The sequence below is a fragment of the Ctenopharyngodon idella genome, chromosome 4 (genome assembly GCF_019924925.1).
Source record: "Ctenopharyngodon idella isolate HZGC_01 chromosome 4, HZGC01, whole genome shotgun sequence".
Taxonomy (NCBI): Eukaryota; Metazoa; Chordata; class Actinopteri; order Cypriniformes; family Xenocyprididae; genus Ctenopharyngodon; species Ctenopharyngodon idella.
In genome coordinates, this window is record NC_067223.1 from 12,940,410 (window position 1) to 12,954,121 (window position 13,712).

A 13,712-nucleotide genomic window follows, 5' to 3' on the forward strand; every position below is an offset into this window, starting at 1 on the left:
GTTTTATAGGAAGTGAACCATTGTAAATTAACATTTTAAAACTCTTGAAAAGTTGTCCTTAGGTTTCCAAAGTATACCCTGGCCTGCCACAATAAAGATCATCTCTCTTATAAAAACTAATTACTACAAGTTTATTGTCTGACTAATAGGAGCAGTGGTTGGGACAGTATTCCAAGTGTTCGTCAAATGGCAACGCGCTGTTGGAGGACTGTGGTTTCTCTCCCTCCCCTGTTTCGAAGCTGGAGAGATGGGGAGGGCAGGCCCATGAGTAGGCAACGCGCAAACTAGTCAAAACTCACTCTTTCACCCCCCTGCCTGCGGACTGAAGCAGTCGCTAGAGTTTCTTCGTCGTCTGCTTTTAGTGCTAGGTCTGGGGTTAAGAGCCCGAACAGCCTCTGGAAAGAAAAGAGGGGGAAAGTTTGAAAAGTTTTCCTGCGCTAAAGAAGGATTTAATGCACAACTAAAGTTTTAAGCGCAAATAGTTGTGAATGCATCTGTGAAGTGGACTGAATGACTTCTGACTGCTTTTGTCTGCTAATTTCTCTAATAAGGAGGAAAAGGCTTTTGTCGCTCCTGTTGCGCGCCGCACGCGCAGCGCGTTTGTTTGCGCTCTTGTCAAACTATCGAATGTTTAATTGACACCTGTTGCGTGACGTCGTAACGCCCGGTAAGTGTATCAAAACTTTGAAAAGATTAAATCGAGTCATTTTCGCGGAACTTTTTTTTTTCTTTTCTTGCAATGGACAGCGCCGTGTTTTGGAGTATGTTCTTCGCTTTGTAAGTGAATGAAAGAAGAGAAAAAACACTGGAAACTCAAGCGCCAAGGTAAATTGATCGGAGGTGGAATTGTTTCATAGTTTTAGAAGTAACTCCTACTTTGTAAGCGCTTCAAAAGAACATAACGGAGAGCAGAAGACCAACTTCAGCTGTCAAGAACTTTGGAGGAACTTTTGGAGACCTACACTGAACGGACAGATCTGCAAACAAGTAAGCTCTAGTTACTATCAAACCCAAAAGTTGTATATTGTTTGGAAAGGGTGTTTGTTGATGTTGCCTTGAGCGTTTTGGTTGTTTCAGAACATGCCTTGAGAAAAGTTTGTGCCGGCCAGCGAAACTTACAGGCTTCGTATACCCTATTCATCTCAAGGATCCTACAAAAATATGTTTTTGCCCAAGGCATGATAGGGAGAGCGGGGTGAGTTGTAGCACCATCAGTCTGAGCAATTAGAAATGAGCTACAGGAGTGAAATCGCTGTCATATATACCTAGCACCTTCCTGAGGTGACACTACAAGTCGTAGGACTCTTTGTTTAAATATAACAGGTCTAAAAGTATAATTTCTCGTCTCGTTTTTGATTTGATTTGCGTCATGTTGATATTAAATGACAAAATTAGCATCATCTGAATCAGCGGGATCTCTTGTTTAACATCCACACAAGTTGCATCTACATTTTTTAAAATAGCCTAGTTAAGAAAAATAGTAATATTGAGCAGACAGGGAAGGTTTTAACACTTTTAAATGATTGCACATATATGGGACCGTGTATAGGCCCGCGTTTGACAAAGCGGTGAAAGTCACTAACACTGTGTTTTATGTATGTTTTTATTTGCAGTTTTACGTGCGAAATAAATGTTTGCTTTTTGTTAACTGTTTGGAGAAAAATTGCATGGGGCAGAAATTATTTTTAGTATTATTTTGAGCAAAGTAAATTACCACAATACATTCATGCACATTCTGTGCATGTTTTCTATTAGTGTTACAACCCTCTTTGTACTTACAACCCTGCGCACTCTTTGTACTTGGCCTTTAATTTACGTAAATTGTAGATTAAATATGTGACAGAGAAATATGGAAATACTATATAAAAGTTGGAGACACACAGATGAAAAAAAATAAAATAATAATAATAATCAGTTACAGGCGTTTTACAACAGTTAAATGTGTTTTACAACACTCCCCGTTCTCCCCTAACGAGTCTTATTTACCCACTTAGGATCGTTAGCAATCGTTTAAATAAAGAACACTCACATTCTGTTAATTTTATAATGGCCTCACTTTTTTTTACAGTTAAATTTAGACTGGGATACTAAAATAATCCGAATCACTCAGCAGTCTCAGTGGATGTGGGGCACATCTTTGGAATCGAGGTCAAATGTTTGAAATGATTTTATCTGGGACTTCCTTGAGAAAATAGCCTACTTCATGTAAGGTGTTGAAGCTGAAAAATGATTGACAGTTGCTGACTTTTGGTGCAGCTTTTAAATAAGCCATCTGTAGTTTGCCAATTAAACAGATTTTTTGAAAAGCGCCAGGTACAGTTATGGGGGTTTGAAAAAGCTTGAACCTTGAAGCCAGGATTTTTAAAGTGTCTATTCTTTTACACCAGCTGTTGTTACATATATGTGTATTTCAACGGTGTTTTCAAACGTTTCAATAACCCCAGAAATTAGATTACAAATTAGTCACAGAGCGCCAAGTGTATACGCCCGCGAACGGAAGTCATGTTCGCCTTTAGGATGTAACCATAGCAACAGTATACGCTGCTCGAGCGCTTGCCGTTAAAATCAGTACTGGATAGCGACGAAATCATTATTTATCGTGTTATTATTATATAATTACACTTAAAGGGATGGTTCACCCAAAAATGAAAATTCTGTCATTTACTCACCCTCCAAACCTGTGTGAATTACTTTCTTCTGCTGAACACAAAAGAAGATATTTTGAAGAATGTCGGTAACCAATCAGTTGATGGACCCAACTGACGTAGTCCTATATAGTAGGCTATTTTTCCCCCCTCCATACTATGGAAGTCATACAGGTTTGAAACAACTTGAGGGTGAGTAAATGATGACAGAATTTTCATTTTTAGGTGAACTATCCCTTTAAGAAATATATCACAAAATAATTAGTTTTGTGTGAAACGTCTTTAAGATGGCTTGCTATATATATATATATATATATATATATATATATGTTTCTTTGTAAACTAGTTAAAGATATGTCAACATCTCAAGGAAGCCGTGTCCTTTGTTTCAGTCCTGGAAAGGACATTTGCAAATATAGCCTATCTTTTTTTGACATTACTTTTTCATTGAAATGTTTTGCATGCAAACTGTCAAAGGCATTCACATTGTTTGAAAACTATAAACATCTGTAAAACTTTTTTTTTTTTTTTTTTTTGGCAAAAGTATTTCTCCATAAAAATTGCTTTTACAACAATACCTAACATTTTTAACCCTATCTGACTTTTGTATCCTGGGAGATAGGCGGAGGTCATGGATTCCAAACTGCAAAATTGTATTATTCAAGTCTTAATGTGTTTGGAAAATATAAATCAGTTCATTTTCTGAGCTATTAAGTGTTAACAAAGATTATGCAAAATGTTCGGTGCTTCTGTTTTGTTTAATTATTATGGATATTTCCTGTGTTGCCCTCTCCACACTATTTGAATTTCTGTGTGTTTGTGTAATGTAAAGCTACCTTTTCAGTGCCTCTGAAACGATAAGAAGATTCTTGTCTGCTCGGCCAAAATAGTTTCTAACCGCAAAAATATAAACAGGTGTCGTTTAACCAAACACGTGAAGATTTAGATGTACTCTGAGGCTCTCTTTTATCAGCTCGAACTGAAGAACAGACAGTGGGAAGCAATATCTCCTGTTGTGTGTATAAACGCTGGCTGCGGGTTTCATTCCCCTGTATGTCAGACATATAATTCATGTATTTGTGTTTTACCTTTTCTCCCTGCCAGAGACTGTGTTTGAGTGGGTTTAATTAATATGCAGGCCTTGTGTTAAATGTGCTGTATGTAAGTCCTTATCGATACTTAAAAATGATTACACTTCTTTCCTCTAGCCGACCACTCTTGAGTGAGGTTAAGAGGAGTCCTGTACTTTAATTTGCCGTTTTGTGACTAGCTTTCCTTTTAAGATCGTAATTCTCCCTCTTTTTGAGCAGGATGGTCCGGGTAAGAGCAGGCGGGCATCCGTGTTGTATTTGATTATTCCCATTTGTTCTGATTTGAATCAGCATGAATCTGAAAATGTGTTATCCACGGTGCTGTAAATATCTAGAGGATGTGTATGGAAGTGAGTTTGTTGAGGTTTTCCTTTCGTGAATTAGTTTTCGAAAAGAGTTTACGGCTGTTTTCTTTGATCATGCAGCCTAAAGCCTCGTTTTTGAAGGGAAAGGGGTCGGATATCTGATCAAGAGCTTGCTGTTTAGCTTTCAGATGTTTTTAGCCTCGTTCCTACCTCACGCCAGGGTTTTCCCCTTTTCTCCTTTATATGTGTCTATCTGTTTTTCTGTGGTATTTGGAATGTGACGGGGGGGCTGGGTTGATTAAGACATTGATTCATTTAATGAAATGTTTGAGTTCTGGGGTGGAATGAGAAGCTGCAGACACCAGTCGTGTTTCTGTGGCCAAAGCTCTGGGAAACCTCTCAAAAGCTGATTCAGAGAGATAAAACCGTCAACAGCCCACCTGCACAAGCCAACCTGCCTCTCTTGCCTGAGCACGCGCTTCACACACACACACACACACACACACACACACACACACATATTCATCCCCTATCATCCGCAGCACACACACTCTTTGGCTCTCTGTCTGTTTTTCTCTTTCTCCTATCATTTACCTTTCTTTCTCTCACTCTCAGGAAAATGCATACACTCAAACCTTTGCGCAATCTAACATCTCAAAAAATCTGATTGCGTCCTTTCCTTGAAACACAACAGCATCTATTATGTAGGGATCAAACGCGATTTGTGAGGTTGTTCCTGATCACCATGAACCAGATGCCTCTCATAAGTGTGACAATACTCCCCACCAGGCCCTGCAGTCCGTTGAGAGGTTAGGCCTCTTTTTTTTTAAGTGCTGGCCTCTGACTCTATCATGTAAGCTTTTCTGTGAGTGATTTGGGGACTGATAAAAGTGTAGAAGTGCCTACTGTCTGGCGTGTCTAGGGTTGATGTGTGCATGTGACTCTTTCATCCACATGCTCAGAAAAAGATGGTGCGGTACTTGGTAAGATGTCATCCACGAGATCAAACGCAGTGGCTGAGCTAGTCTTTTTTGGATAAAAATAGTTTAAAGCCTAGTCATAGATTTCACATGACGTCACACCCTTATAGGAACGCCCAAAACAAGGCTTTCCTCCATTGCCTGCCAGTCATTTGTACCAGTTTTTTCAAGACATTAAAGACCAAATTCAGCATAATCCATACTATGTTCACTCAAGCAGATGAACCCAGAATATAAACACAACTTGCAGTTTCTCGTCAAGCATTTTTCCAAAGAAAACCATTATAAAGAAACCGCTTAATCTTTTAGCATGTTGCGTTCATATTCTGGACTCATCTGCTCATCTGTATATTAGTATGCATCTTCTTATACTGAATTTGATCTTTTAATATCACTGTTTTAGTACATTAAAGGCACAATATGTAAGATTTTTGGATTAAAATACCCAAAAACCACTAGAACAGTTATATATTTTGTTGACTTGTGTACTTACATTATCCCAAATGTTTCCAAGAATGTTTAAATCCAGAGAAATAAGCCATTTTAACCAGGATATGGACTGTGTCTGTGTGTCGCATATCAATGACATCATACCCGCGTTATCCTCAATTTCCGGTTTTATTTTGCAGAAACCATGGAAACACCAAAGACGCTTTAATATATTATGTGTTTTATTAGACAGGTGAGCAACTGTTTGAATACATTCATCGACAGAAAACTAATCATGTTATAGAGCTCAACACAGTAAGTCTTATTGTTTAAAACTCATTTTCTTGATTTACCGCGAGTACCATGTTTTACCATGCCTAATATCGATCTAGCTTACTGCAGTGTGCATTAAGTGTCTCATAGCAGCTGCCGAACGAACGCAGAGTAGCATTATAGCAACTTTCAACACACAAATGTTTCTAATATGATAAAACAGCACTGCTTTACCCCACAGACGCATGACCGGAAGAAGCGGAAGCGGCGACTGCGGCATAATAAAAGTTCCGCTGCTCTCAAGGTGTGTCGCGCTCGTCTCTCATTAGCAATCGCTCCAGCAGCCTCGTTTCTGCTCGCACAGCACTCGGCCCTGCTCTGCTTCATACTACAGTAATAACCTCATCCATGAATATGATTTCTGCCCGAGTCCCGTCCCGATTTTTTTCCGATGACTGTAGACGTGAACACAACACCTCCCATGATTCAAATCAAATCAAGGCATCATCAAGCTACGCCTTTGTTTTGAATAAGCGACCGCTAGCGGCGAAAAATTACATATTGTGCCTTTAAGTTAACATTGTGTTTTTCACGTTAAGCGTTTTAGAATGTCCCTGCTGTTTTTAGTAGTTGAAATACTGCAGCAGGTTCTGCATATGGATCACAAGCACCTAAAACTTGCATTTTGTTCAAATGTTTTTGATTTTCTTATTTTGAGATGGAATATTTACAGGTCTGTAATTCAGTTCTATGTGTGTTTTGCCCTCCAGGTCTCTGTGACTGAAAACTATGAATAGCAATATGCAATGGGCCCGAAATAATTTGACATTTATTTAGACATTTGGTGAAAGAAATTCATTAAAAAATTTTTTTCTTTTATATATATGTATATACATTTTATGGTACTATGTTACTATATAATATGTTTTATATATATGCACTCTAAAATGTTGGGTTAAAAACAACCCAAGTTGGGTTAAATATGGACAAACCCAGCGTTTTGGGTTGTTTTGACTCGCCGTTTGGGTTAAATGTTTGTCCATCCTGCTGGGTTGTGTTATTTAACCCAACTATTGATTAAAAATTACTATATGGCTGGCTTAAAATAAACCAAAATAGGTTGGAAATTAAAAATCAGACACATAATTATTAGAGGAAACAGTAATAATCAAAAGGTGAACATTTATTAATAAGCAATTTAATAAGTGTTTATTATTTAAATATTTATTAAACTTATTAATAAATGTTAATTTCTAACCTATTTTGGGTTCATTTTAAGTAAGCAATGCAGTCATTTTTAAACAATAGTTGAGTTAAATAAAACTACCCAGCAGGTTGGGTCAAACATTTAACCCAACCGATGGGTCAAAACAACCCAATTGCTGGGTTTGTCCATTTTAACCCAACTTTGGTTATTTTTAACCCAGCATTTTTAGAGAGTGTGTGTGTATGTGTGTGTATATATATATATATATATATATTTTTTTTTTTTTTTTACCTTTTCTGTACTAATTTAGGGGGAAATCTGTGGAATTCATTTAAACATGATACAATGTCTTGAATGGAGAAGATTCTCGTGCATAGCTAAAATCATAAATTAGCCAAATCATTTAATAAGCAACTACACAAAGGGCGTGTAGAATGCCAATTCTGCAAAGTTCACACAGATTCTTCATGGGCCTCACTATAGGTCAGACATCACGTGAATTTGAGGTTATGGGATCATCGTTTCCCCGCTATCCCAGACTTATAATGCAACGTAAACTAAAATCTTGACTTGCTGAGCAGCTATTTAACAGTTCTGCATTGCACTGCACTTATTTTTCACCAGAGATTATGGGCTTCTGGCTGGAGATGTTTTCTAGCTTGTAATCAGAGGCAGTGTTATTTGTCCAGATCCAACACCAGGTGTGCACTCTTTAAAACATGCCACTGTTTCAACACTGCCAAGAGAACAGCAGGCCACATTCATTGATTAGAGACATCCAGACTGTGAAATGCTCACGTTTGGCCTCCTGCCTTTCTCCCGTTGAAGGGCACAGCGTATCGACATCATGTCTGAGTGAGAACGAGCTTGTCTGTCTGGGTGTTTACCTTCATCACCTGTACCGTGTATTTTGACGTGCGTCAGCATCTATCGCTCACACACACACGTGCGTATTGACGTACTGTCCAGACACAGAGACCATGATCAGCAGAAGTGCTGCACGCATCTCAAACACATCATAAGTAATGCTGAAATTAGAGTGCCACGTTTGTTGATGCAGACTTAGCATGACGTCTATCAATACAAAAAGAAGCTGTCGTAAGCAGTGTCACCTTAAGCATGTTTATAGCTAATAACACATGGTTTATAGCGCAGACATTTGAAGGAAACTCTATCGCCCCCTTGAGTCCACTGCAATGCAACGTTAAGCATGCGCTTGCATTCATGCTTGTTTGCTAGTTTTGGTTTCTTCCTACTTTTTATGCATAGTGAAATCTTGCATGCATGGATAAAACAGTGGCTGTGGATGTTACCGGTAGAATAATTCATACATGATGTTTCTCCCCACCAGGATATATTGTCAATGCACCATGGCATCGACCCAGTGTAAACACAGCTGTATGTGACTGTTCTGGCCAGCTGTTAATTTGTGAGTGCGTGTGTTCACCTCTGAGTGTTACGAGAAGATTCCCCGTCGGCAGAATTCAGGGATATTCCTGCACATTAATCAGCTATGCAAAAGACTCAGTGCTGCTTATGTGTAAGATTTACAGAGTTTTTCAGGAGAGAGAATAGACCCTGCTGTTGTGTGTGTGTGTGTTTGTGTGTGAGTGTTTTTAACCACTTTAAGACCTGTGGAGTCCTGCTCAAGATTCAAAGTGTTGTAATAGATAAAAGCCATGCATGTGAATCTCTCCCCCTCGCTGTTAGATAATGATGTGCAAAATTGGTTGTCTTGATGGCGGGTCTTTGAGTGTGGCCTGGGCAGCAGGAAGGGTTTGAAGCGCAGCAGGGTTTCTGGAAGTTGTTGAAGGGTGCAAGAATAGATGATGTGCCTCTTTCTCATGGTTTTATGCCCTAATTGAGCTTTGCTATGTCCCAGAGTCTGGCTCCACAGTGTTTACAGTCTCCTCTGTAATCTGGATATTAGCAAACTACGTGTTTGCATGTTTGTGTGTGTGTTTGTGTATTCACATGTACATATTTACAAGAGATGTGCACGAGAGTGCTTGGAAGCGAGAGCAGTCGTGCTTTTTTTCATAATATATTTGTCTTGCTTTCCGGTACAAATATCCAAACATTCTTAAATCAAGAAATAATTACTTCAGATGCTAAATTGCGTAAGGTATGACGTCTTGTTTTCTGAGAAATGTATCCGAATTGAGGTTAATGCTTAAAACAAGACAAACATTTTGAGTTAGGAAATTACTTTTTTGCTGTGTAGCAACTATAATGGGTCCTCGTTTTTAATTTTGTGGAATTTTTTTTTTCTATTTTAAAAATTTTGGATGGTACCTTGTTAAAGAGGACCTATTATGCTTTTTTACATGTTCATCTTTCTTTAGTGTTTAATGTTGCTGTTTGAGCATGAAAAAAGGTCTGACAAATAGTCTGCAAAGGGAGTTATTCTCTATATCAGTGCGCACTGTTTCTGAACTCCCTGAAACGCCTACATTGTAGTCTTGAGTTTTCTTCCGGGAACATACACGTCGAATTACTTTAAATAATTCCCTCCCAAGGCATATGCAGAAAAAAAGGGGCGAGGCCTGGTTGTATTGCGTTAGTATTGTGTTAAAACACACGGTTGTGGTAAGGGGCGTCACATTTCCAAAACACGCTGGAATCGGTTGACCAATCACAACACACAGGTCCAGCTGACCAATCAGAGCACATTGTGCTTTTCTGAAGGAGTGGCTTCATAGAGACTGGAACTAAACAGAGCGTTACTGACAGACTGGGAAGTTGAGTTGTCAAAAGTACTGACTTTGGAACCAAGTCGGTATTGAAATTTTAAAAATTTGATGTTTTGAGCGCTGTTGGGATTCGGCCATTGTGTTTACGAGCTCATCTGATATGTTTGTGATTGGCTGCAATGATCAACGCTTCAAAAACATGTTGTAAATAGTCATCAATGACGCTCTTCACCAAGCGCTTACACAGATACACACAGGGAGCATTTGAAAGCAGGTGTCTATCGCAGACCAGTCTGCTGATAGACGCCTACTTTCAAACTCTCCCGCTTTCAAAACGCTTTCAAATTCAAACACAGTTTGCGTTGATCATTGTAGCCAAACACAGACATATCCGATGAGCACGTCAACACAATGGCCAATCAGAGGTGTTTATGAATCCGCTCAACAGCGCTCAAAGCGTCACATTTTTAAAATTTCAGCACCGACTTGATACTTTTGACAACACTACTGGGAAGAGAGATGCTGCAACAATGTCAAATATTTGAAACGTGTTTTTTGAACATTCAGGGCCCTATCATACACCCGGCGCAATGCAACTCCAGGCGCGACACAAGTGTTTTTTGCTAGTTTCAGCCCAATGGAGTTATCATTTTCACATCCAGCGCCACGGTGTTTAAATAGCGAATGCACTCGCACCCATCTGTTCGCTCATGGGCGTGCTGGTCTGAAAACGATGTGTTCAGGTGCATTGTTGGCATGTTGCTATTTTGAGGCAACTGAAAACAACTGCGCCATTGACCAACAAAAACCTGGTCTAAAGTCAATGGTGCAGTATTTTATATATTTTTTTGTTATTTAAAGTGCGCGTTAGTATATGATAGTATTTGCGCACAAGCAGATGCGTTTCCTCTCTGGAGAAGCGTTCAGTCTTTCCGCTTGCAAATTCCACCATGTAAATAGCGAATCTGCCATGGTGCAAGCACACCTGGCTTTTAAAGGGAATGGGAGATGACACTCTGATTGGTTTATTGCACATTACACCCATTGCTTATTAAGAGACTAGGTACAATCCTTTTGGACCATGCACCTAGTGCGCCGACCATTTTTTCCATTGTTAAACCAGCAAAAGAGGATTCGGACATGCCCTAAATGCACCTGCACCATGCGCTTCAGACCATGCGCTTAGATCGTTAAAATAGAGCCCTCAAACATGAAAACTAAATCAAGACTCTGCAAAAGGGCATAATACAGGGGCTGGGCAACTCTAGCCCTCGAGATCCACTTTCCTTTACAGTTTAGCTCCAACTCTGATCAAACTCACCTGCCTGCAGCTTTCTAGTAATACTGAAGACCTTGATTAGCTTGTTCAGGTGTGTTTATTTAGGATTAAAGATAAACTCTGCAGGAAAGTGGATCTCGAGGGCCGGAGTTGCCCAGCCCTGGCATAAATAGATCCTCTTTAAACACAACTGGACAGAGCACAACAGAATGGAACATGGTTATAATGGTTTAATAATAATTATTATTACTAATTTCGAGACAGGCAGTCTTTAAAAAAAAATTGGGAAAATTGTGTGACACGATGCAATGCTGACTTCACCCATCTGCAAGCTGAAGTCTTTTGATATTCCCCTGGTGCAGAACTGGTTATGCTAGTTAAGAAGTCTGTTAATGATACCAGCACAGATGCCATGCTGGAGACCAGCATCGACAACATGCTGGTCTTCTAAGCATGGATCAGTCTGTCTACCTGTCTATACTAGTCTTGCATTCAGCATGCTAGCTCACAAATGGAAATATTTCCATTCAAGTATTGCCATGAGATCTGTAACGCACAGTTTGCATTGGCAGGGTTTCAATGAGCTTTACCTCATTAATGCATTGTGTAAGTCACTCTTTTTACACTTAACTCTTTCTTTTCCTGTGATTTAGGGGAAAATGAGAACATATAACTAGAACTGTTGCACATAACTGATCACATTCTGCCTGTAGTGTTTATTGTAGATCTAAACCAAAAAGTCCTTCTTCTTGCTCTATGACTTCAGGCTGCATTTCATCATAACCGATTGTTTCTGTGAATACTGTTGGAGAGATTCAGGCGTATATGCATTCATGAATGTAGCTGTAGAGCAAATGTGTATTATTATGCATTATGCATTTGTCTTTTTTCCTGTAGCGATGTGTTGCAATCGGAGGGTCTGACAGGGGCAGCACTAAAGAGCTGCCGGGGGATTTAGGTGAGAGCGGGCGGTTCTGCTCTGCACATTTGAACACATTGAGTGAGGAATAGGGTTTAAGGAGTGAGCTAAGGAGATTGTGAGGGCACTAGCAGAGCGCCGGTAATAGACTGGTATAATAGCTGTGTAAATCCTGCTTGAGCCTACACACACACACACTCTCTCTCTCACATATGGCCACGCTTTCTCTAAAACACTCTCATTTTCTCCTCTCACATGTTTTCTTGTTCTTGCACCAATTGAAACACAATTTCCCCACAGTTTAGCTTCGCACACATACACTCGCTAGACGAGAGACTGACCTCGCTGCCCCGGCCCTCACAGCGGCCTTAATTGGTGTCATTAAGAGCTCTGAAAGCCGAGAGATAATTGGCCGGGCCCACTTGAGCAAACAGGACTTCAATGGAGTCATTTAACAGCGTGATAGGGTGAGGGTCTGGGGAGTCCTGGGAAGAAGGGCTGACAGCGAGAGAGGGGGAAATGGGGTGTTTGGGTTAAAAAAGGGTTTCTCTTAAACAAGATTTTCGGGGGCAAATGGTGGGAGTTCACCTAATCTAGCGCTGTGACCTAGTAACACTGAAACACAATGTGCTGTTATTGTTCCAAATTTGCCTGCTCTGAGATGTGTCTCTAGTTCGTTTTTTACATTCTGAGGCTTTACAGATGTTAAGATTAGTGCACCATTTTCTTGTTAGTGGTGTTTACTAAAGCACTCGTCACTCTTCATACTTAGTGTTTGTGCTACAGATGTGAATGCTACCTCCAAACATGCAGCTTATTGAAGAGAGGTATGCTATTACTTTGAATTTAAGTGAATTTTTGCCTGCTTTGGGCCAGTGTTATTTTAGTATCATTACTATAATATCTTAGTATTTATCAATATGGTAACACTTCAGTATAGGGAACACATATTCACTATTAACTATGACTTTTCCCTCAATAAACTCCTAATTTACTGCTTATTAATAATTAGTAAGTTTGTTGTTAAGTTTAGGTATTGGGTAGGATTAAGAATGTAGAATAAGGTCATGCAGAATAAGGCATTAATATGTGCTTAATAAGTACTAATAAATAGCCAATATTCCAGTAATATGCATGCTAATAAGCAACTAGTTAAAAGACCCTAAAATAAAGTGTTACCATTAATATTTAATTTTAGCTAAAATTTTAGTCATTTTGTTTTGTGTTTGTCTAATTTTTAACTCTTTAATCCCCGAAAATGTGCCATTTTCCACAATTGGAGCATATTTCATTAAGTTATAAGTGAAAACGTGACAAATGCCGCATTCGTATATTATTTACATGTGGGTCTTGCGGGGCTTCACGTACAAAAACTCGCTCAAGTTTAGTCAAAGTCCTAAACAATTATGCTTGTTGTATTCTAATCCATGAGACCTTTCAAATGACATATGACACATGACTATCTGAGCTGTATGATGTTTTTGACGCATTGCAGTACATACTAAAAAGTATTTAATAAATTATGAAATCATTTTTTTTCTTTATGAGCAAATAACTCAGCTCTACCTAAGAGTTGATCAATCTGGCATACATTCATTGTAAAGTTCAGACTCTAAGCTTTCAAACGACACCTATTTTGTGTTGATCAAGGCAGTAGTTTTGAAAAATAAGATTATTAATTTTTTCGTAGCTAGGTGGCGCCCGTGTGCGGTACACTCCACGGGCAGGACTAGTCGGCACTTGTTAAGAGTTGATCAAAATGGCTAGATGCATTTAAAAAAATTTAGTTTCTACGTTTTAAAATTATACCGCCAGTGGGTTTAAAAGCTTAAATAATTTTTATTTCAGTTTTAGTAATTTTAGTACTTTAACTCAAACTTAAAGGTGCAGT

At 39.1% G+C, this 13,712-nt stretch overlaps 1 protein-coding gene across 1 annotated transcript in view; it reads left to right on the plus strand.

Annotated features, from left to right (window-relative positions):
* Positions 1-302: 302 nt before the first annotated feature.
* The window catches only part of wnt5b (wingless-type MMTV integration site family, member 5b), a 98,671-nt gene continuing 85,261 nt past the window's right edge, over positions 303-13,712 (plus strand). The window contains exon 1 of the mRNA XM_051890862.1: positions 303-987. The gene's annotated coding sequence lies outside the window, so the exon portion shown is untranslated. The remainder of the gene's footprint in view (positions 988-13,712) is intronic.